The following is a 22,205-nucleotide window of genomic DNA, read 5'->3' on the forward strand; positions in this document are numbered from 1 at the left end:
TTTCTAGGCAGCATACTTATTTTGAAGTATCAGACTTAAATCCTTGGGGGCCTGGGGTGTGTGGAGGCCCTGGACTTTGAGGGGCTGGAGGCCCATTTTAAAATCTCATCTTGGCCCATTCAAACCTTGCTATGCCCCTGGCGGTCACTGCACATGGGTTTCTGCACAACACCTGCACAGAAGAAACTTCCATGTAGAAAATGTGTCTCTTGTCAATTGACTGTGAATTTTCCATCCATGACTGGGATATTTGAGAGTTAGAGTCAATAATAAAAGAACAGCACACTGCTTGTGACAGGAAGGGGCAAATTACAATGATTTCTTATTCTGGCAGGGGCTGGTTTTGGCCCTGGCAGAACTTGGCTATCTGCTCCTGTTGAAAATTCCTCTAACTAGTGTGGCAAACTAATGTATCCTCCTCCCTCTTGGTGTCAAAGTAAGCACTAGTGTGGTGAATGCACATATACCCCATCATGAGCCAACAGTCATCATAAGACAAAGGCTGGCAGGAATCATTCACTGGTTTATAGACACACACACACCCCACCTTCTTCTTCCCCTATTTTGCTAGTGGCTATTTGGGCAGGTGATCCTCTAGGACAAAGTCATGTTTTTTAAAGAATGAGAGGAGACAGAGAAAATGACACTTGGAATCCTCGCATAACTCCTGGCTGTTGTTCTAAGTCTTTTACAGAGATGGCTCATGTTTTCAGGTTTTGATCAACAACCATGTCTAGATGGTACAGTGTTCCTTTTAATGGGGATTTCCAGATATTGCTGACTACAAGTCCCATCATTCCTGCTTGGACAGTGGCACAATTTCAGTGCTTGCCCTAGGCACCATTTTCCCTAGTTACGCCTCTGCCAAAATGTATCCCAGTTCCTAACAAATCTAAGCCCCTCCACTCATCCACACATTAAGACCCCTCAGCTCTGCTTGTCTCGCTGGCCCTGTGTGTAGAACAGGTAGCACTTCAGAGAATGCTACTCTGGGGGTCCTGGACTTCAATATGCTGCCTAGTTGCCTAAATTTGGCTTCTAGGACCTCTTGACTGGATTTCCCAACATCATTGGCACTGACATGAACCACGACAGCTGACTCCTCCCCAGCACTGCCTAACAGCCTATCTAGACATTGTGTGATGTCTGCAAACTTCATACTAGGCAGGCAAGTCACCATGCAGTCTATATGCTGGTTACAAACCCATCTCGTTATGTCATATCAAATCCCCCATTGTGACAAGGCCCCCAGTCTTGCACAGTGGAGTATCCTCTGTGCAAGAGGATAAAAATGCATAACTCAAGGAAGGGATCCCTTCTAAGGGAGCAATTCGTTCTTCCTCAGACTGATGTCCTTCTTCCCTGAGACCTTCATTTTCCATGACAGCAGAGGAGCTCTCAGCCTGGGAGTGTGATGACTCTCTCTCATCCCTGAGGGTCTCATCCACATACTTCTCTGCCTCCCTGAGCTTCTTGAGGTCACCCACCTTGCTTTTGAGGAAATAAACCTGTTCCTTGACACCCAGAAGCTCTTTGCACCGAGCACACACCCACAACTTCTGCCCCTCAGACAGTAATACATGCCACACTTCGTGCAATACACCAGGAAGCAACCCCTCCACAACCAGCATTTGACCTTCATGACTTGAAGGTCTTGGCTATTTAGAGAATATATAGAACCTGCTTACTTGAATGCTGGATCTTAGTTGCAGTTGTCAGCTAATTAAACTTTTTAAGCTCTGCCCTCCAAGAAATTTACAAAAGTGGGGTAGTACTCATTTTCTCCTCATGCTGAGTGTCTCCATTTTGATAAAGTGGGACTGCTTGTGTGCCTCCCCCACCATGTTGCATGCAAAACTCCTTTGATATATGTTAGTAAACTCCTATTCACAAAGCTCCAGGTAGCAAAGTTCCCCTAGTCTGAGCCTTGTCTTCTCAAGAACTGCTTCCAAACTGAGCTAACTCAGGAATGTGGCCCCTCTCACAAGCTGTGTGAGTCATCTGCAGCCAATCCCCACCCACTGTCTCTCTAGACGCGATTGAAACTGTTCCATACAATCCTCTTCTGGAGGATCCTTTTGCATTGTTTTATGTTGGTCTACAGGGCTGCTCAACTTCAGCCCTCCTGCAGATGTTGACCTACATCTACCATAATCCCTAGCTATTGGCCACTGTGGCAGGGGATTGTGGGAACTGTAGTCCAAAAACAGCTGGGGTGAAGCCTAAGTTGAGCAGGCCTGGTCTACGACCATAATAAAGATGATTGATTCCAGAGGATCCCTAATTCTCAGGAGTGGATTTTAGGAGATACAGGGGGACTGCTGTCACGGGGCACGGAAGTTCATACTCCTTGGGACAGAACATACGAAGCTGCCTTATATCAAGCCAGACCATTGGTCCATCTGGCTCAGTATTTTTTATTACTATTTATTTATTTATTTAACATTTATATCCCGCTCTTCCTCCAAGGAGCCCAGAGCAGTGTACTACATACTTGAGTTTCTCCTCACAACAACCCTGTGAAGTAGGTTAGGCTGAGAGAGAAGTGTCTGGCCCAGAGTCACCCAGCTAGTATCATGGCTGAATGGGGATTTGAACTCGGGTCTCCCCGGTCCTAGTCCAGCACTCTAGCCACTACACCACACTGGCTGTGTGTAGTAATACTACGGTGTGTAATACCACGTGTAGTAATACCACGTGTGTAATACCATGGTTAGTCATGTGGTATTGTCCACATGACTAACCGTGGTTGTCCAAGGTTTCAGGTGTCTCTCCCAGCCCTACCTGGAAAAGCCAGGGGTTGAACCTGGAACCTTCTGCATGCAAAGCAGATGCTCTACTATGTTTTCATGCAGGAAAAAATGGCCATGTGTTTGGTAAGTGGCATCGCAACAGCAGAACTGCACTCAAGAACAGAACTTAAGTAATATGTTCCTTACAGTTTTGAGTCATAGTTCACTTAGGTGTATAGTGGGTATCAGCCGATTCACTCTACATTTACTAGCTTAACCCACACAATCTGTACCAGAGTGTGACACAGGCAGATATCAGGTGTGCCCAAGGTGCCTGGTGAGCAAATAGCTGCCTGCAGGTAAGTCACATGCTGAAGCCCCTTCCAGTTGATCGAATGAAGACCATTATGTATATGATGTAGAATGAGGTGGTAACATTCTGAACTGCACTTCCTTATGTAAACAAGGAAGTTTACATAACTTCCCTGTTTCTAGTAGAAAGAGGGAACATTCCCTGCATCTAGTAGACTAGCACATAAAGGAAAGGCTCACACAAACTCTTCTGTCTGATATTGTTTTCTCTAGTCTACTACATGGCATAACATATTTATGTTTTATTTTATATATGTGGGACTCTTAAAAAAAAAAAAAAAGATGTTCCCACATGTAGCTTGAAATGATCCCATTCAAAACTCATCTGTTTCTCATCTCATAACCTCTCGTCCCATCTAATACAGCTGTTATACCATTGGCCCTGTATCTCCGGTGCAATCAGTGCAATATCCCTCCCCATATAATGCCTTGGTTTGGAAGATATAAATCACCTTGGATATAAAATATTCTAACCTTGAGGAGTGATGGCATTCCTTCGGTTATCCTGGCCTTCTTAAATATTGCAAGGAGAAGACAGCCATGAAAAAGAAAGCCTGAGAAAAGGATTCCCTGGACAAAAAGACAATGAGAACTGAGGCACTTACATTTTAATTCCTATCTTTACCCACAGGATGCGTATCACACAAGTGTCTTGTAAGGAAAGGGTTTGTTTTTCTTATAAAGACAAGGTTTTGCTTTTACTCCATTGAGTGACCTTAATTAAAGATTAATACAACCTTCTAATATAATCTGCCTAACAACTCTTTTAAAAGTAGTTCAGAGTTATAACACTGTACTGTCTTAGGAAGTTGTGTTTTTTTTTAAACTTGCATTGCCCAACATAATCTTGTATAAAGACAACTGGCTTTTAGGATGTATTGTTTCTCTGTATGAGCAACATTTCGGGCTAGTCACTCCAGAATGGATTTAGGTATTTCAAAGTCTCAAATGAATGTTGCAGTATTAAGTTGCCAAGTTTTCCCAGAAGACTTTTAAGAAATCCAATTTAAATGGTTGACTACTAGATTGTTCTTTCAAGCAGCTATAGTGCAGCATCTGTATTGCCTGGATTGTAATTTTCTAAGCTTGAATTTCATCCTAAAGTTCTTGTATTAAGATGTCTTACGAAAGATTCACTCTACATTAGTTTGAATGGTTGTTCACGTGAAGTCATTTGTGTTAATGAATGTACCAAAGGCAGTCTCTATCTAGATAATTATGTGATGCTGTATGTGGCACACCATATGCCCATATATTAGCATCTATCTTTATCAGTGTTGGCCCCCACAATTTCCATTACGTGGTAATAGAATTGTTTGTCAGTGATGATAGTAACAAGCAGTGGTACCTCTAATTTTTTTCATCTCTGTGCGGAATGAGTTTTGCTTTGGGCGGTAGTATCAAGGCAGTGTGTGCGCACCTGCACTCAGAATGGAGCCCTCCTGATTCAACCTGAGCGGGATCAAAAATTAACTTTGCGGACGTCCAAAAACTTGTGAGTGTGCGTACATGTGCACGCCTTAGAGCAAACAGTGGTAACAAGCCCCTGTCAATTAAACTACTGGTGTAGTTTATATGATTGAATCATTTACACTTCAACCTTGCTTTCCCTCTATGGAGTTCAGACCAGTTTACATATAGTTCCCAGGTGGTGTCACAATCTAAAGAGGGCTGGACCTGCTTAGCTTCATCAGAAGAACTGCATTATCAATTGATATATAAATGAATGCTGCTTGTTATGTGGGTTTGATCTGATTATTCTGGCCTGAGGTTGCAATTCTAAACATACTTACTAGTATAGACTGAGTTAGGTCACATTGGCTATAGTAGATACATAAAACTGGAACTTCAAATCTCTTGGGACAAATATGATGTGTTAACAAGATTTCCTAGTTGGGCTGAATACAGTTGTATCACAGTTCATATTGTGTATTGTATAGCTGTGTTAAAGTCTTTTAACATACGTTTAACTACCTCCTGCAAGTGGACTGATGCGGTGAATCACATGGTGTCTGAGAATGCTTTTAATGAAAAAGGCATTAACTGAAACATGCACAGAAGCAAAGAACAAAACAAAAAATCAACTTTGCAGAATATTGGAGCTGCTGTACTGCCCTCTAGAGTACTGTACAGCTAATGCACGCAAGCTCCTTTGTTACAATGGTGCTGCTTTCCTACAGGGTTTTCTGCAGGTTATTTGCTGGCTATTTTGCATAGCTAACTTTGCATCATTCACTAGTTCCAAAGGCACAAGGACTTCAAAAGGAAGCAGATATGATCATACTTTTTAATAACTCAAATGTACAAACAGTGCCATTATTAGGAGCATTTGCTATAATCTGTGAAACAATCATTCAGCAAACGCGTGTAAAATGGAACTGTTGTGTTGCTTGCCACACCTGAGTTGCTGGGGGCAACTCTATAGCTGAGGTAGTTTATATAATCACAAGTCTAATGGCTTTGAGTTACGGTGGACAGAGACTGAATTTGATGTGGTATTTAAAAAATTAGACCAGGAAAAGAAAATATTCTTTACAACAAGTTATCAAAAAATTCTAATTTTACTTTTGAATAATAGTGGTGTTTAATTTGTAAAGAGAAAAATGTGCATCTCTGCATGTAACACCAGATGTATGGCAGAAGTGGGCCGACTTCAGGCTTAGGGAATCTACTTTGTTTTTCACTCAAATGCCAAGATCCAGCAGTCAGAACCATACTCAAAACACTGCTCAGAAAGGCAGACATACACTTAGAATTACAGAACAGCATGCCTCTGAGCACATGCTCTGTCCAGAAATTCATTTTCCATACTGGAAATGAGCTCAGAGGTCTTTCACTCAAGATCCGCACTCCTGGTTCTCCCTGCACCCAGTTTTCTTTCTTTCAGCAGTCTAATAAGGTGGGGGGTGGGAGAGCTTTCTGTTGTTGCTGTGGTAAACAATTGGGAGTCAGAAACTCCTGTCAGTTCACCCCATATTACCCAGAGATCTATCAGTAGATCTCAATCTACCTTCTGATCACTCAGTATATGAGGCCTGACAGTTGTTGGGAAAGGATGCTATACAGCTTAGAGGAACCTGTTAGCACAAATGGGCACCGCACCATTTCATGATGTGTGGAGGGAGCTGGGTTGAGGAAGGTAGAAAGATTTCCCATTTGGCCTCACCTTCTATAAGCTTTATTGACTACAGAAAAGCCTTTGATTGTATTGACCATGTCAAGTTGTGGAATACCCTTAGGAAAATGGGCATCCCATAACATCTCATTGTTTGCATGAGAAACCTATACACAGGACAGGAAGCCACAGATGGAACGTGGTGAAACAGACTGGTTCCAGATCAGCAAAGGAGTAAGACAAGGCTGTGTACTCTCTCCCTCCTTATTCAATATATATGCTGAACATATACTGAGAGAAGCTGGATTGGAAGAAGATGAGCGTGGTTTTAAAGTTGGAAGAAGAAACATCAATAACCTGCGCTACGCTGATGACACCACTCTGACAGCTGAGAATGTGATGATCTGCAAGCTCTAGTAATGAAAGTCAAGGGGCACACAGTGAAAAGATGGGACTATGATTAAAAGTAAAGAAGACTAAACTGATGACAATGGGTACAGAACCAGCCTCAGAATTGATATTGAAGACATTGAAGTGGTGGATAGCTTCCGCCTTTTAGGATCGACCATCAACAGTAAAGGATCCAGCAGTCAAGAAATAGGCTGCAGACTAGCACTTGGTAGGGTTGCAATGAAGGCCTTGGAAAGGATATTTAGATGCTGTAACGAGTCTAAACCTACAAAGATTAGAATCATTCGGACCATGGTTTTTCCTGTGACACTCTATGGATGTGAAAGCTGGACATTGAAGAAGCAAGATAGAAAAAGCATTGGCACTTTTGAACTTTGGTGCTGTAGAAGACTTTTGAGAATACCATGGACAGCCAGGAAAACAAACAAATGGATCATAGAATCCAAATCAAACCAGAACTTTCGCTCCTGATCCCTGCACTCCTGCCCAGCCCAACCTGACTTTGAAGCCCAGCCTTAGCCAGGTTGGGCTGGGCAGGAGCGCCAGGATCAGGAGCAATCCCGGCACTCCATACAAGCAGCTTAACCCAGGCTGGGCTGCACTAGCCTGGGTTAGGCTGCTTGTGATAACAGCCTTATAATCTTCTAACATGTTAATTTGTGGCTGATCTGATTATGATATAATGGTACAACTGAACATTCGGTAAACCCTGCTGTTAAAATGAAAATGTTTTCAGAGAGACCAGTCAGATTTTGTTTTCCCCCCAACCAGTTCTTTAATGTAGGTGTCCAGAATCATTAGGACAAATTGTGCTCAGCAAAATGATCTTTTCAGAATACACTTATGATTCCATTTAAATTCTAGCACCATGTCTTATAGCATTAGCTATGGGATATCTTATCACAGCATATTGTGTTTTTGTCAGTGTCACAGACCAGAGTCAGAAATTAAAGAATTCTTCATGCTCCGTCATGCTCCAAGTTTCCTAGTAAAGTTCTGGGAAATGGCATCGATGTCATAGTAACTGCTCATGGTTACCTTAAGGATGTCTAATAATTAGTTCAGTTAGGCATAGCATTGATATCTGCAGTTGTGTTCAAGTGTCAAGCTATCCATACATTGAATACAAGTGATGATAGTGCTGAAATACAAGCCATCGTATTGCCCTTTTATCTTGCACAGAGTACACCACTGATGACTTCCTGAAATTCTCGAGAACAACAGGAGGAAGGCAAGTTATGCCCAGTTCAAACTTTTTCAAAGCCAAAATATATGGAGATATGGAGATTTCATAACACAGACAGTGTCATTCAGTTGTTCAGTATATTACTGGGGATTAGATGTAGGGATGCCCGAGAACCAGTGTAATGCAGTGGTTAGAATGTCTCATTAGGATCAGGGAGACTTGGGTTCAAATCTCCACCAGCCATGAAGCTCACTGATTAACTTTGGCCAGTTACTATCTCTCAGTTGAATTTACCTCATGAGGTTGTAGGTGTATATTGCCTAGAACGTCTTGGAAGAAGGGTGAGATAATAAAATAAATAAATGTATCATTTCATTATCCTTACAGTTGGAAACAGGTGTCTTGACAGTACATTTGAGATCTTATCTAAAAAAAAATTAAATACTGGCAGCAATTACTTTTAAATAACCCAGCAGTACAATTAGCAAAAATATGGAACAGTATAATATTGCTGTTACTGTGAAAGCATGTGGTCTCAGAATTTGATTTATTTGCTACACAGAGGTCTGTTTCTCTAAGAACGGTTTCCTTCAACAGAGCCAGGAAGCTTTGACAGAGGAATTCAGAACTAGATTTTACAATGTGTTCATTGTAAAACCAAGATTTTATCTCATAGTAATTCCAGATATGTCCCCTGGTTTCACAAGTTTATGCACAAATAGGGACCAGAAGAATAAGCTCAGCATCTGCCCTATCATGGAGCAGAATGAAGTCAGCCATTTCAGGTGGCAGATTGTGGGCCAGTTCTTAGGGCCATCAAGATGGCACCCTACTCAGCATGGCACACACACCCCCACCATGGATGGCCTGCAGAGGGAGGGAGGGAGGGAAAATGCCACCAACTGCTTTCCTGCTTCCCTTCCTAATAGAAAAGGGGGAAAGAGGAGAGATTTAAAAGTAAGAAGAATTGGAAGTGTAATTTGAATAGAGAAAAAATAAAAAGGAGGGAAAGAAGAGCCTGTGCTCTGCTTCAGGCAACAAAATGTCCTGGGTCATGAGGTGTCAGCTTGATGTTGGCCCTTCTCCTCTGTGAGGAGAGAATTTACACTTGCTAGGTAGCAGCTGATGCAATCTTCAGGAACAAAAGGGAAATTATGTAAGATGCCATATTAGTCTAATTTCTGTCACTGTTGAGACAGCTGAGGCCCTGTGGAAATAATCAAGTTCCTCACTATTACTTGCCCGCAGATGTCACAGGAAGAAGAAGAAATCCTAGGTATATTGATGGTGGACATTAGTCTACCTTTCAAAGACAGATATTTTATTTATAAACAGTATCATTGAAATAATGTATAAAGTAACCTTATTTGTTCTGGCTTTAGCAAAATGTCATGCTGGATTTGTTCACCATCATGTCACAAACGGTGCTTTAGAGGTTAAGTGATTGGCTGATGTATAGCCAACATGTTATGCTGCATTGCTTATTGTTATGGCTAATGGTAAATTGTAAAGGTGCACAAAACTGGTTCCTGTGATGTGTGTTTCCTAAGCCACTTCATGAGGACCACCATGATTGTTTACATATGGCAGCCATTTTAATGTGCACACTTGAACACTTAAATCATTAATATGCCAGCAGGCAGAGAGTGAATAAATCTAGGAGAACCTTATTCATATGAACAGGGCCTGTGTTATTACTGAAGGCTAAGTATCAGTTTAGTCAAAATCATGCAGAAGGTTGGCATGCTGATACAGGCTATTGCTTACCAGCCTCAGGCAAAGCTTGCCATCTGGAATGTAAGATCCCCCCCCCCCCGTGAAATGAGGGTGATTTTGTTTTGCCTACAGGTCATTTTTACAAATTCAAGTTTTCAGATTGATTATTTAATCTTATGAGGTCTGTACTTTTTGTTCATATTGTGATCAGTCTTATTTTAGACACATGGTCTGGTTTTATTATGCACGGCTGAAAACGTGCCATTTACAAATATACTAGAAATTAAGGTTTAGAATGAATACTTCCTTGTTTATATTTCTTTGCTTTTTATTTCTTATTTAATTTAAATCTGCCTTTGTTCATTGGCTTAGCCTGGCTCACCCTTTATAAAGTTCCTCACTCTTAAGGCATCAGCACCCTCTATCTATTGCTCCCTTAATTGTCTTTAAGATCTATATTTCTTTTAATATTCAACAAACTTTTAAAGCATTGTAACTTCAGAAGTCTTAACCAAATGTCCTGTCCACATTTGTGCCTAATGTAACTTAGGGTGATTCACATGACTGCCATCTGGTCTGGAAGCAACAATTCTACCAACTTCTGATCTCAAGATTTGAAATTGGGTAGAAGAAGTCAGCAGAATTTTGGGAGAAGCGGGGCCGACTGGCCTTGGGCAGGTCCAAATGCCACACCCATGGGGAGTATGTGCATTTCCCTCTCAACATTTTACTGACATTTTCTCTGCTTCCAGATACGGCAGCAATCATTTGAACTTGACCCTAAAATTGCCCGTCGGATTCAGCTTATATTATTTCCCCTGATTATTCCTCTGTCCCAAACATTCCATCTTTTGCAAATCTTATACATGTTTACTCAGAAATAAACTCCATGGAATTCAGTGGGACTTACTCCTAAGGAATTCTGAATAGTGTTGCAGCCTTAATCTATTGTGAAGGGTAACTTCCTGTAATTTCCTACAAGCTACTACTGATTAGCCTTAGAGGGAAGGACTGGGAAGGGAGAAAGGGCAAAGTCAATCTTTTGTTGCAATGAGATCCTGGATCCCTTTCATTGCAAAGATCCTGGATCTCTTTCATTCATCTGCTGTAGGGGTAATTGGCCCTGAAATTAGAGCAGACTCAGTAGCAGGTGAACTTCTGTTGAAACACTGGCTTAAACTGGTGAATGTTGCACGCAAAGAGCTTTTCCTCTGTGAAGATTCTGTAATGCATTGAGTTGCATATTGTTTTTCTTCTTCTTCAAAATAGTGTGCATGACTTTTAAGCGAGCCTTGATAGGTGAGGTTCAAAGAATGGGGCATACTGAGAACAAACTGTAGCTGCCTAGCCTGTGGTGTCATAAACACACTTTAAAGTGAATAGCTTGGACAGGCAGTCACAACATATTAAAGGAAAGTGGGAGACCTGAGTTGAACTTTGTTCAACTGCAGAGTGCAGTGTACAATCTGATGACTTGTCGTCCCCTCAGAAAACAGGTAGAAAGTATCACAAGGGGAGGAAACTTGGCAACATCATACAGGAAATCCTGAACTCCTTTTTAAACATTGTGTGTAAAAGCAGTTGTTTTGCTACCAGTACCTAACTTTTCATTGCCCAGTTTAGATGTGTAATGACAAGTTTGGCCCGTGCACCAGAAAAAAAATGTTGGATCCAATCTGACATGGCCCCAAACTGTTGGAGTCAGAATCAGGTCAGATTGGACCCACCATTTATCCAACGTTTAGTTCGATCCTTCCTCTCCCCTCTCTGCCCTGTCCCCTCCCTTCTCCTGATTTCCCCTGCCCTCTCCCCATTTATCTCCCTTACCTTAACACCACAGTGTGATGTCCCCTTCTGAAGACTGGAGCTAGAACCGACCTCCTAGCTGATTGTTCCTTGCCATTACTTGAGTTTCAAAATGATTTAGAGAATTTCCCCCCTCTAAACTTTTCAGGACTGTGGCCAGCCAGCATGGTGCAGTGTGGGTTTTTATTTTATTTATTTATTTATTTATATATTTATATCCCGCTCTTCCTCTAAGGAGGAATACTACAAAATTGAGTTTTTTCCTCACAACAACCCTGTGAAGTAGGTTAGGCTGAGAGAGAAGTGACTGGCCCAGAGTCACCCAGCTAGTTTCATGGCTGAATGGGGATTTGAACTCAGGTTTCCCCGGTCCTAGTCCAGCACTCTAACCACTACACCACGCTGGCTGGGTTATGTAGTTCTTTTAAGGGATGTGACTATAACTGCATCTATTAAGAGAACTATATAACCCACAATGCACCATGCCAGCAGCATTGTAATGACCCAAAGTGCATGAACCAGGTCCTCCCCCCAGTTGCTACTTTGTGGTATCTGCCATAAGTTCAGCATGGGATACTACTATATATGTAATGCAAAAATCCCATTCTATTAGCTTTTATAATGCATCCACTTCAAGACAGCCCCCCGAATAGCAGTATGCCCTTTTAGCATTAATGAAGCAGCTATGATGAAAGTTAAATTTCCTGAAGTGAATTAAGGGTTGAATCCTTTGTTGTTCACTTTATATGTGGTGTTCATTTTGCTTAGAAACATCATTTAGCAGGGTTTTAAAAAATATAATAATCACTTATCTCCATGTATATTCCTATGGAGCATCTATATTTTTGGCTATACACATGGACCATTGTAATAAATATTAAAAGCTCCTATACGTCTACAGGTGGCTGTTTGACCTGCATGGATAACGTTACTACACTTACCATGTCATATAGAAGAATAATCACAAGAAACCTTTTTAAAATACAGGATGATGTTTATTCATTTTGTTTACAATTTGTCTTAGAATATGTATGAATGGTGATTTCTGCTGAAACGGACCTTGTCTCCTATTGAAATAGGAACATAGTATATGGCAGTTTTCTATGTTCCTGAGTCAGACCATTGGTTTATCTAGCTCAGTATTGTCTTCACAGACTGGCAGCGGCTTCTCCAAGGTCACCTCCCCAATTTTAACCTCATCTGAAATAAAAGGTGTTTGAGTATTAGCCTGTCACAGTCAGTATAAATCAAGCTTTGATTTCTGCCTTGACTGTTGTGGCAACTTTCTACCTAAAGTCAATGTTGGTATTAAAAATATCTGGCTATGGAAAGGAATCTGTAATTAAATCCAATTTTCCTCCTCTCATTCACTGGAGCTGAGAGCAGTGAATGGGTTTGCTCTGTTTAAATGCAATCACAATTTGAATTCAATACTCTTAACAAGAGAGGCTGATTCCTCATTGTCCTGTAGCTTGTACCGAGATTGAAAGGTAATGAGAGGGTGTGCAATGTCCATTTTATCATGTTGCAGGGTCATTTACGCTTGATGTTAGCTGGAGAAGCCTTAGATACAGTTTATCTGGTGGTTTCAGTTATACTGTTAAAAGAATTGAATATTTTAAAGAAGAATCCCGGTACTATTTCTTTCTGCTTTCAGTCTTGCGTTGTAGAACCCTCACAGTTAAAAAATGAGATAACATACAGCCTCATCCTATGCATAGTTACTTGTTCCAATTGTGATTCCTGTGGCTGTCTTCCATATTAGCTAGCTTCTGCCACCCAAATGCCAGGGCCTGGCACAAGGTTGAGAAGTGGCTGCAGCAAATTGGAAGCAAGAGGGGCATTGGGTGACAGCTTAAGCTGATGGCAACCTGGAAATGTTTCTCAAAACCAATAATTTCTTTCTCAAAACCAACATGGCTCAAACCCAATAATTTGCACACGATAAAAAAAGGACCCAAGTCTCTCAGGGTTCACTGATTAGGAATCAAAAGTCTCCAGCCTTCCCAGCTACACAAGACAAGTCATAGCCAACATCCCTTTGTACGTCAGGGATGTTTCAGGTTTCAGGAGAAACTGGGTGAGCCTAATAGGCATGTGGGAGGGGTAGGTTCCCTTGAGAACATTCAAACACAGTACTAGTCCTCTCAGACTTAGCTCCCATCTCTAACATGATGGCAATACTGAACTATCTTACAGGGTGGACATTATAGCAATAACTGTGAAATATTTGAGGTTCTTAGGAAAAAGCATTCTATCAAAACTATTAGTGTTGTTGCTATTGTTTAAAGCTGTGGTCCAGAACAGGACTGTCCTTAGGGCACGGCAAGCAGGGAGACTGCCCCAGGCCCTGCTCTTTTAACCCCATTTAAATTCTGGAAGGGGCCCCTGCACTGGCTGATTTGCCCCGGGCCCTGCACCCCACCAGAGCTCTCTAAGGACAGCCCTGGTCCAAAAGCAAGATTAACATAAATAATTCCTTTTTCATCAGTTTGGTGAGCTGGTTCTCACAATCGGTGAGACCCAGTTTGGGAAGCACAGCGGTGGGGGGGGGCGGATTGGCCGCCCACACGATTGCCGGCTCCGTGACAGAGCTGGCAGGGGCTGGGGAGCTCAGGGGCCGCGTGGTCCCCGGAAGCTCCAGTATGCCCTGCATGAGTACGTAGGGAATACTGGGGAGACCCCCCGGAGCCGGGAGGTGTCTTTTTGCCTCCCCTCCAGGGGTCTACTCGTGCGTAACCATGGCACAGAGCTGCACCGTGGCTACTCACAATCTTCAAAACTAGGTTTGCGGAGCGCTCGCTCCGCAAACCTGGTTTTAGGGCAGGGGTAGTTAGGCGGGTTAGCCGCCTAGGAACCGCTGGGCTCGCAGCCGAGCCTTGTGGTTCACACAATGAGGTGAAATCAGGCTAGCCTCCGCTAGCCCGATTTCGCCCCATCGTGTGAATAGCCTCCCTGTGTTTTTCATTTGTCCAGGTACATCAAATTTTTAAAGTTGCTTACATCAAGCAAAAGATGGTTTAGGCAGGGTTATTGCAGTGTGAGAGCAGCTCACTGTTTGTTTGTTTGTTTGTTTGTTTGTTTGTTTAATATACCTCACTTCCAAGGTGGCTCAAGGTGGTTTACATTAAAATCGAAAATGCATAATTAACATCAAAAACCAATTAAAAGCAGATTAAAATTACAATTAAAACTAGATAACATTAAAACTAAATATCATTCAAAGCGAGGCTAAAAAGATGGGTCTTTAAGGCTTTCCTGAACCTTAAATAACCCTGCCTAAATCATCTTGCTTGCTTTATCATCTAATGGCAACAAAGCAAGCAAGTGAAGCAATGCAATGTGTACTTGGTAGCTTGCCAAAACATGATTATTTTCATTACAAAGTTGTTAGTGCAATCAATACCAAACAGCCATACATCTTGAACTTCTCCCTGCCTGACACAACACTTTCAAAACCACAGGAGTCTTGTGTCATCATTGTTGTTTAAACATATTATGATTTTTAGAATTATATCCGTGTATTTCTTCTTCCGTATTGGTGGTACCTTTTAAACTATGACATTTATTTGTAATTTATGCTGCAAGATCAGATTGAGACAAAGCTTGCAGTACCTGGAGGCAGAGAGAGGCAGTCTCCTCAGGCAGCAGAAGCTGAGGACAATTAAAGGATGGCAAATATATTATAATTTGTGTTTAACGGTTGAAGTATAGTCAAAAGGATTTACCTCCTCTAAGGCAGGGATTCTCAACATTGGGTCCCCACATGTTATTGGACTTCAACTCTCACAATCCCCACCCAAAGGCCACTGGGGCTGGGGATTATGGGAGTTGAAGTCCAATAACATCTGGGGACCCAATGTTGAGAAGCCCTGCTCTAGGGGGATGGACTTGATGATGTCATCAGAAAAGCTGCAGGGTTTTTTTTAAATTGTTGTTTTATTTTAACATCTTTATATACCACGCAAAACTTATGTCTCTGGGTAGTTTACAATCAAACCAATAAATAATAGCAATAGCAATAGCACTTACATTTATATACCGCTTTATAGCTGGAAGCTCTCTAAGCGGTTTACAATGATTTAGAATATATCCCCCCAACATTCTGGGTACTCATTTTACCGACCTCGGAAGGATGGAAGGCTGAGTCAACCTTTAGTCAACCTAAATAAATAAATAAATACACTAAGGTTGTATGTGGCAAGCCTTGCCCCCACGGCAGCCACAACCAAGGAAAATGCAGGGGAAGGGCTTGTATGTACAACCTTCCTCCGAGGTGGGAATGATGGCAGAGATAGCAAGGACAGGACATGGTGCTGGTGGCAGAGGGGGCTGTGAGAGCTCCTTCCATGGGCCTGCATTTCGGGGCTCTCTGAGGCGGGCCCACAGAAGGAGCTTTCGCTGCCATCTTCGCTGCTAGTGCCCCATTGTCAACCATCCTCTCTGCCGCCATGGAGCTGCTTAAGGTGGGGGGAGGTGGGTTGAGGGGCTGAATCGGCTGGTGGGGAGCCAGGAAGGAGGTTTCACCACCTCCGTTGCTAACCTGGATGGCATGGAGTGGCTGGGGTGGGGGGGAAGGTGGCTCAAGGAGCCGGATCGGCGGTGGGGGGTGGGGGAAGACAGGGAGAACTAGTGCACAGGTGTTCTGTGTCAGGCCAGCTAGTACAAATTAAAACATAAGTAAAACAGTAAACACATTAAAACAATTTAGAATTTAACACAATTTTAAAACTGTAAAAAAACCACTCTATAAATCTAATATATAGATTTCTAATGTAATGGGTGATCAAATGTGTCTTGACTGCCTCTTTAAACTTATTAAAAACTACAAGAACCTACCAGATATATGCAACCGGTGAAACATTAAAAGCCTCTTTAAAAAGATGTGTTTTAGTTGTTTTTTAAGAACACTGAGAGAGGGAGCATGGTGAAGCTCTTCAGGAGGGCATTCCAAAGCCAAGGGGCCACAACCGAAAAGGCCCTGTCTCTAGTCTCCGCCAATCAGATGTCTGTTAGTGGCGGGCCATGAGCAGGGCCTGACATTATGAGCGGAGAGCCCTGGCAGGTTCATATGGATGAATGCGGTCTGACAAGTATCCTGGCCTCAAGCTGTGTAGGGCTTTAAAGGTCAATGCCAGCACCTTGAATCTAGCCCGGAAGTGGACTGGTATCAATTAAGCAATCTTTATTACTTACGGTCATAGACCAGCATAAAGTATAAGGATGATTACATGTTAAAAGTGAGAGCAGATAAAAGGTGATTATATATAAAATGGTACATATATACTATTTTTAGTCCTCTTAGGACTAAATACACTAAAAACACTAGCACTAAATAATACACCAAAATCATGAGGGTCTAAAAGCCTGAGAAATAGTAAAAGTCATAAAAATGCATGAAAGACATTTAAAAAGAAGAAAAAGAAAAGAACACCCCCCCCCAATGAATGTAATAAAGTTGACATGAGAAGACAGAAATACATAAAAGCCTGAGTAATAAAACTGGAAAACAGCCAGATTAAATGTTATAAGGAACAGTAAAAAGGGAGGCGCATAAGCAATTGCAGGGCCTGCCCAGAGTCACCAAGGGTCAGATTAAGGCTGATAGGACTCACTGCCTGTCATCCACTGGAAAATGCTGATCGCAGCCGCACAGTACCTGGCGACACCATATGTGATGTCAGAGAGTAGTAAGGAGCTGTAGAATTGGCTCGGACAACGTGATTACTTGCTTAGCAATGGAAAGATGAGGGAGGCACAAATGTCTCTATAGAACAAGCAGTAGAGGAGGACATGCTCAGTAGTTTCAATCTGCCCTAGGCCACAGGGGCATAGTCGCTCTGCAAATGTGATCCTTCTATAATGGCCTTCTAGCACTGCTGAAGGGAGGCCATGACAGCGAGCCAAAGTGAACACCCTTCTGTGCTTTGGAACCTCCAGTTGGGTGAAGTATGCTGCTGGAGAAGCAGAATAGCTAAGCCCGCCACTGATGAAATTTTGGGACCCTACTGAGAACGGTCTGGCGCTCAATGTCTATAATGTGCTACTTGATGGTTGTTTTTGCCTGATCGTAGCCCATGCTCAGCAAGGTCAAGTGGGAAAGGCCTAGAGTAGCTAATTTTTTTTTTCAACTGTCTGAATCCAGCTAGATTGATAATCATCATGTAGGGTTAGGAGGGCAAGACCAATTTGACAAAAGGATAGTCTGAGCCAATAACAGAGAATGGCCAACCACACCCTAGTTGCCAGCTTGATCAGGCCTGTCTCCAGGAGCAGAGTAGCATTGGAGAAACATCTCGATACTTGGAGCACTGCCCTCAGGAATTTAGATTGTAAAAGTTCCAGAGTCGCAATGTTGGGGAAGGGGCCCAATTGAGCACCATAGAGGAGCTGAGCTAGCGACTTAGTTGTGAACAGTTCAAGAGCCGTGGGTACATACTGGCCTCCTCTTGTCTGCAGAATTTGTAAATGGTAGAGGAGCTTCTCTGGGTATTTAAAGCCACATGTTCTCCATGAGCTTTCCTAGGGCCGTCAGAATGAAAAACTACTCCCAAGTATTTGAAGTGTGCAACTTGCTCAATCCTATGCCCTTCAATCCACCAAGAGTGGATCTTGGGCCTCCTGGCGAAGCCATAATTTTAGTTTTGTGATAGTTGATTTCCAGGCAGTCCTACCTGCAGTGCACCATCAGGGCCCTCAGTGCTCTTCTAAGGCCAATGGAGGTCTTTGAGAGGATGACTGCATCATCTGCATATAACAGGATGGCAATGTGCCTCCCAGCGAGCTTTGGAGGGTGGAAATCTGGGTTGCTGAGCTGGCCCACCATGGAGTTAATGTAGAAATTGAAGCGGAGTGGGGCAAAAATGCATCCTTGTTTGACGCCTTTTTGAGTTGTAACAGCTCTTGAGAGGTGGCCTTGGGGGCTACATCTTACCTTGAGTGATGTGTCTACATGCAGGGTGTGAAGAAGGTATAGCAGGTGCCAATCAATGAAGGAGGCTTCCAACTTCTTCCATAATTTGACACGTAAGATGGAATCAAATGCTGCCTTGAGATAAATGAAGGCGGCATAAAGAGGTCACCCTGAAGGAGGAGTATTTCCCAATGAAGTGCTGTAGAACTAGGCACTGATTGATAGTGGAGCACCCTTCCCTGAAACCTGCTTGTTCCTCAGCAAGAAGATTTTCCTGTTCCAGCCAATCCTTAAGTTTCCTGTATAGGTGTCTTGCATAAAGTCTGCTAATGGTATTGAGCAAACTGATGGGTCTGTAATTGGAGGGGTCATCCTTCTTGCCCCTTTTAAATATAGGGACAATGATCGCTACCGCCTAGTCCTTGGGAATTTGGCCATTCGTATCAATATAAGTGAAGAGTGATGCCAGGTTAGGGGCCCACCAGTCCAGATTATTTTTAACAGCCTTTGGGGGAATAAGGTTCTCCACTGGAGCCTTCCCCGGTCTTAATTGGGCGACTAGACTGTGGATCTCTGAAGATGACACCAGAGCCCATCCTCAGTGGCACAGGTGGAGCTTCTGCAAACAGCAGCAGGGTCTTTGTATAGGTCATGAAAGTATTTCTTCCAGATCCCTTGGTGAATATGACAATCCAGGTGATTTGGACCATAGCTGGGAGAGTGCTTTGTAAGATGCCAGAACATGGCAGAATCTTTGGATCTAGTGGCCTGAATGAGTCCCATCCAGGCATCTTTCATGGCATCTCTTTTCTTATGAGCCAGCAGAAGTTTGTACTGTCTTTTCTGCTGAAGGAGATTCAGCACGGCCAACAGTCCAGAATTAGATTTATAGACTTGATAGGTAGTGGCAAGGGCTTTTTTGGCATGAACACAGTCCTTATCAAACCACTGCTTGGAGGCCTGTTGACGCTGTACATGTGGCTCGTAGAAAGGACCTGATGTAATTCCTGGACAAGGGCATTGTCGGACTCCAAAGGTACACAAGTAGGGTCATTAATTAGTAGGGATGATTGAATACACTGAAGGTGGTCAGAGGAAGTGGACTGGTAGCCAATGAAGCTGCCGCAGGTGAAGCTACTTGCACCCACAATGAAGCTACTTGCACCCACAAGCATCCTTGCAGCAGCATTCTGAACCAGCTGAAGTTTCCAAACCATCTTCAAGGGCAGCCCCACATAGAGAACATTGCAGTAGTCCAATCTGGATGTTACCAAAGCATGAGTGACTGAGGTCAGGTCCGACTTCTCCAAGTAGGGTTGCAGCTAGCACACCAGCTGTAGCTGGTAAAAGGCACTTCTGCACAACAACACCTGTGCCTCCAAGGATATCGTTGGGTCCAGAATCACCCCCAAGCTGTGAACTTTGTCTTTCAGAGATAGTGTGACCCCATCCAAGACCAGATTTACTTTACTACTCAGATAATCAGTTTTACCAACCCAGAGCACTTCCATCTTATCTGGATTAAGTTTTTGTTTGCGTGCCCCATCCAGTCCAGAACAGCCTCCAAGCCCCGGTTCAGAGCATCCACCACCTCCCTGGTGTCTGCTGACTTAAAAGATAGGTAGAGCTGGGTGCCATCAGATCAGTATCAGCATACTGATGGCACGATAGCCCACACCTATGGCTGAAGGGAAGGTGCGGGGCGGGGGGCTGTGTTGAAAGTCTGTGAGGGTAGCTCCTGCGAGAGGGGATGTTTTCTCCATGCTGCTGCTCTATGATCGGGAACAATCTTCGTTCAATCACACTTACTTGGGGAACAACAAGCACTCAATCCAGAGGGACTTCTTACTTCTGAGTAAACAAGCACTGGCAGGGGCTGCATGGCTGCAACCTTGTGCACGTTTACTAGAAGCAACTGGTGGGGTTCAATGGGGCTTGCTTCTGAGTAGTAGTGTTCAGGATCGGGCTACACAAAGGAATGGAGAATTTGCTCTTCATTTTCTTGCAGCTGAAAACCCAACTCCAACTCCCCCAGCACAACAAACAGCAACTAACACAAGAGAAAAGCTTTCACCTACAAAGAGGGGGGAAACAAGTCTCTCCTACCAGGTCAGGCACGGCACAATCAATCTCGGGGTGTGTGTGTTGCAAATTGTTCGAGATAATTATCTTGTTAATTATCTTGAGATTATTATCTTGTTAGGTAGAAGAGACAGTTTGTAAAGCAACAAGCATGCAATTCTCTCCTTCAGATTCAAACAAGAGGAGTGTTGACGGCCTGATTTGGAATCAGTCTACAGCCATTGCTGTGGATACAGCAGCTGCTCTGAGATCTCACAAGGACCCCAAAACTCCTAACTCTAACTATCCTGCAGGAATATAAGTTATATCATTATATTTATAACAATATAGTTATAAATATAACTATATAAATATTCACCATATTCATAAGGGGATGTGAGTGTGAGTGCACTATATATTGTGAAGTGTGTGTGTGTGTGTGTGTGTGTGTATCAGCATCAGCGAGGGGCCCATTTTAGAATTTTGTCTCTGGGCCCACTCCAACCTTGTTACACCCCTGGCTGCTGTCCATCAGTTCCCCACTTCGCCAAGAGGGCTCATGCCCCTGGCCCAAGTTGGTCTCTTTATGGAGGAGCTGGAGGTACCTACAGGGCGTGGAGCAGATGGAGAAAGTCAGCAATCAAGCCAGAGAGCACTCCACCCAGCAGCAGCAGGGGCTGCTAACTTCCCCAAACCATCAATCGTTGACTCCATGGTGTAGAGACCAAAGGAAGCACACTGGTTCATGAAACTAGGGCCAGTTATAGCCCAAAACGTGCCCTGGGGCAAAATGCTGACTGCTCCTCCTGCCTGAGGAGGGGGATTCCTGTGAATCTCAAAAGAATCCATTGTCTTTGCTGGTTGTGCTAGAGCAGTGATTCTCAAACTTGGGTCCTCAGGTGTTGTTGGACTTCAACTCCCACAATCCCCAACCAAAGGCCACTGAGGCTGGGGATTATGGGAGTTGAAGTCCAATAACACCTGAGGACCCAAGTTTGAGAATCCCTGTGCTAGAGTAAGCGCAGGCATGAAAAGGTCAAAAGCAACCTGTATGTAAATGGACTGAATGGACATGCAAGGGCTTATCTGTCAGGTTGAAAAGCCCCAGTAAACCGATCAGGTTTTCTTAATGAGTGCATCTCCTGAGTTTCTGTGGCCATAATCCTCTTTTGATGGTGCTGGTGAGCAGTGTTCACAGTGCCTTATTTGCTTTCCTGCTGATGATTAGTTTAGCTTGTTTGAGTCAACCAAATGTGGGGGACTAACAGGGTCAGCCTTTGGGCAGAGAGACCTTGAAGTTAACTTGAAAGCTAACCTGGGTCTGCTTAAACATTCCCAGTAGAGGGAAAGGTGCAAAACTAATCCCCTCTTGATTCGCGTGATAGCTGGTGAACCCAGGGGTGATTGTCCCACTGCTTGGTAAGTGACCTGTCCCCATGTACCAACAAATGGTGAGCCCACGATCCCATGAGGCTCTGAGCATATTAAGAGTGGGAACCACAAGCCTGTAGTCCCAGACATTAGCAGAGAGGGTTCTGGGAGCCCGTGGAAAGGTCATGCTGGCAACAGATTCAGTGCTTCTATCTTTGGAAGCCACCTTCTACCATATGCCTATTTAAAATGCCTGTTTAATGTTGCACACATTGAGATGTATGCTTATCTTGTACCCGTATTTAATGCATGGATAAATGGAATGAATAGATTCATCCACCACAAGCAGCAACAGAAGTTCAGTACATCTGTATAAAAATAGCTTAATCAAAGGTATCCGATACTACCAGCCTATAGCCTATAAGATGGCTATTCAGGATTTATCTTTTAAAATGGAACTCTCTCTCTCTCTCTCTCTCTCTCTCTCTCTCTCTCTCTCTCTCTCTCTCTATATATATATAT

At 43.2% G+C, this 22,205-nt stretch overlaps 1 protein-coding gene across 4 annotated transcripts in view; it reads left to right on the plus strand.

Annotated features, from left to right (window-relative positions):
• FGF14 (fibroblast growth factor 14) overlaps positions 1-22,205 on the plus strand; it is a 474,303-nt gene that overhangs the window by 205,884 nt on the left and 246,214 nt on the right. The window contains exon 1 of one of the 4 annotated variants that reach the window (XM_053311451.1): positions 7,841-7,861. The exons of the other annotated variants lie outside the window; for them this stretch is intronic. The gene's annotated coding sequence lies outside the window, so the exon portion shown is untranslated. Of the gene's footprint in view, positions 1-7,840; positions 7,862-22,205 lie in introns of those variants that run through there. 4 annotated transcript variants of the gene reach the window in all.

The sequence above is a fragment of the Hemicordylus capensis genome, chromosome 3 (assembly GCF_027244095.1).
Source record: "Hemicordylus capensis ecotype Gifberg chromosome 3, rHemCap1.1.pri, whole genome shotgun sequence".
Taxonomy (NCBI): domain Eukaryota; kingdom Metazoa; phylum Chordata; class Lepidosauria; order Squamata; family Cordylidae; genus Hemicordylus; species Hemicordylus capensis.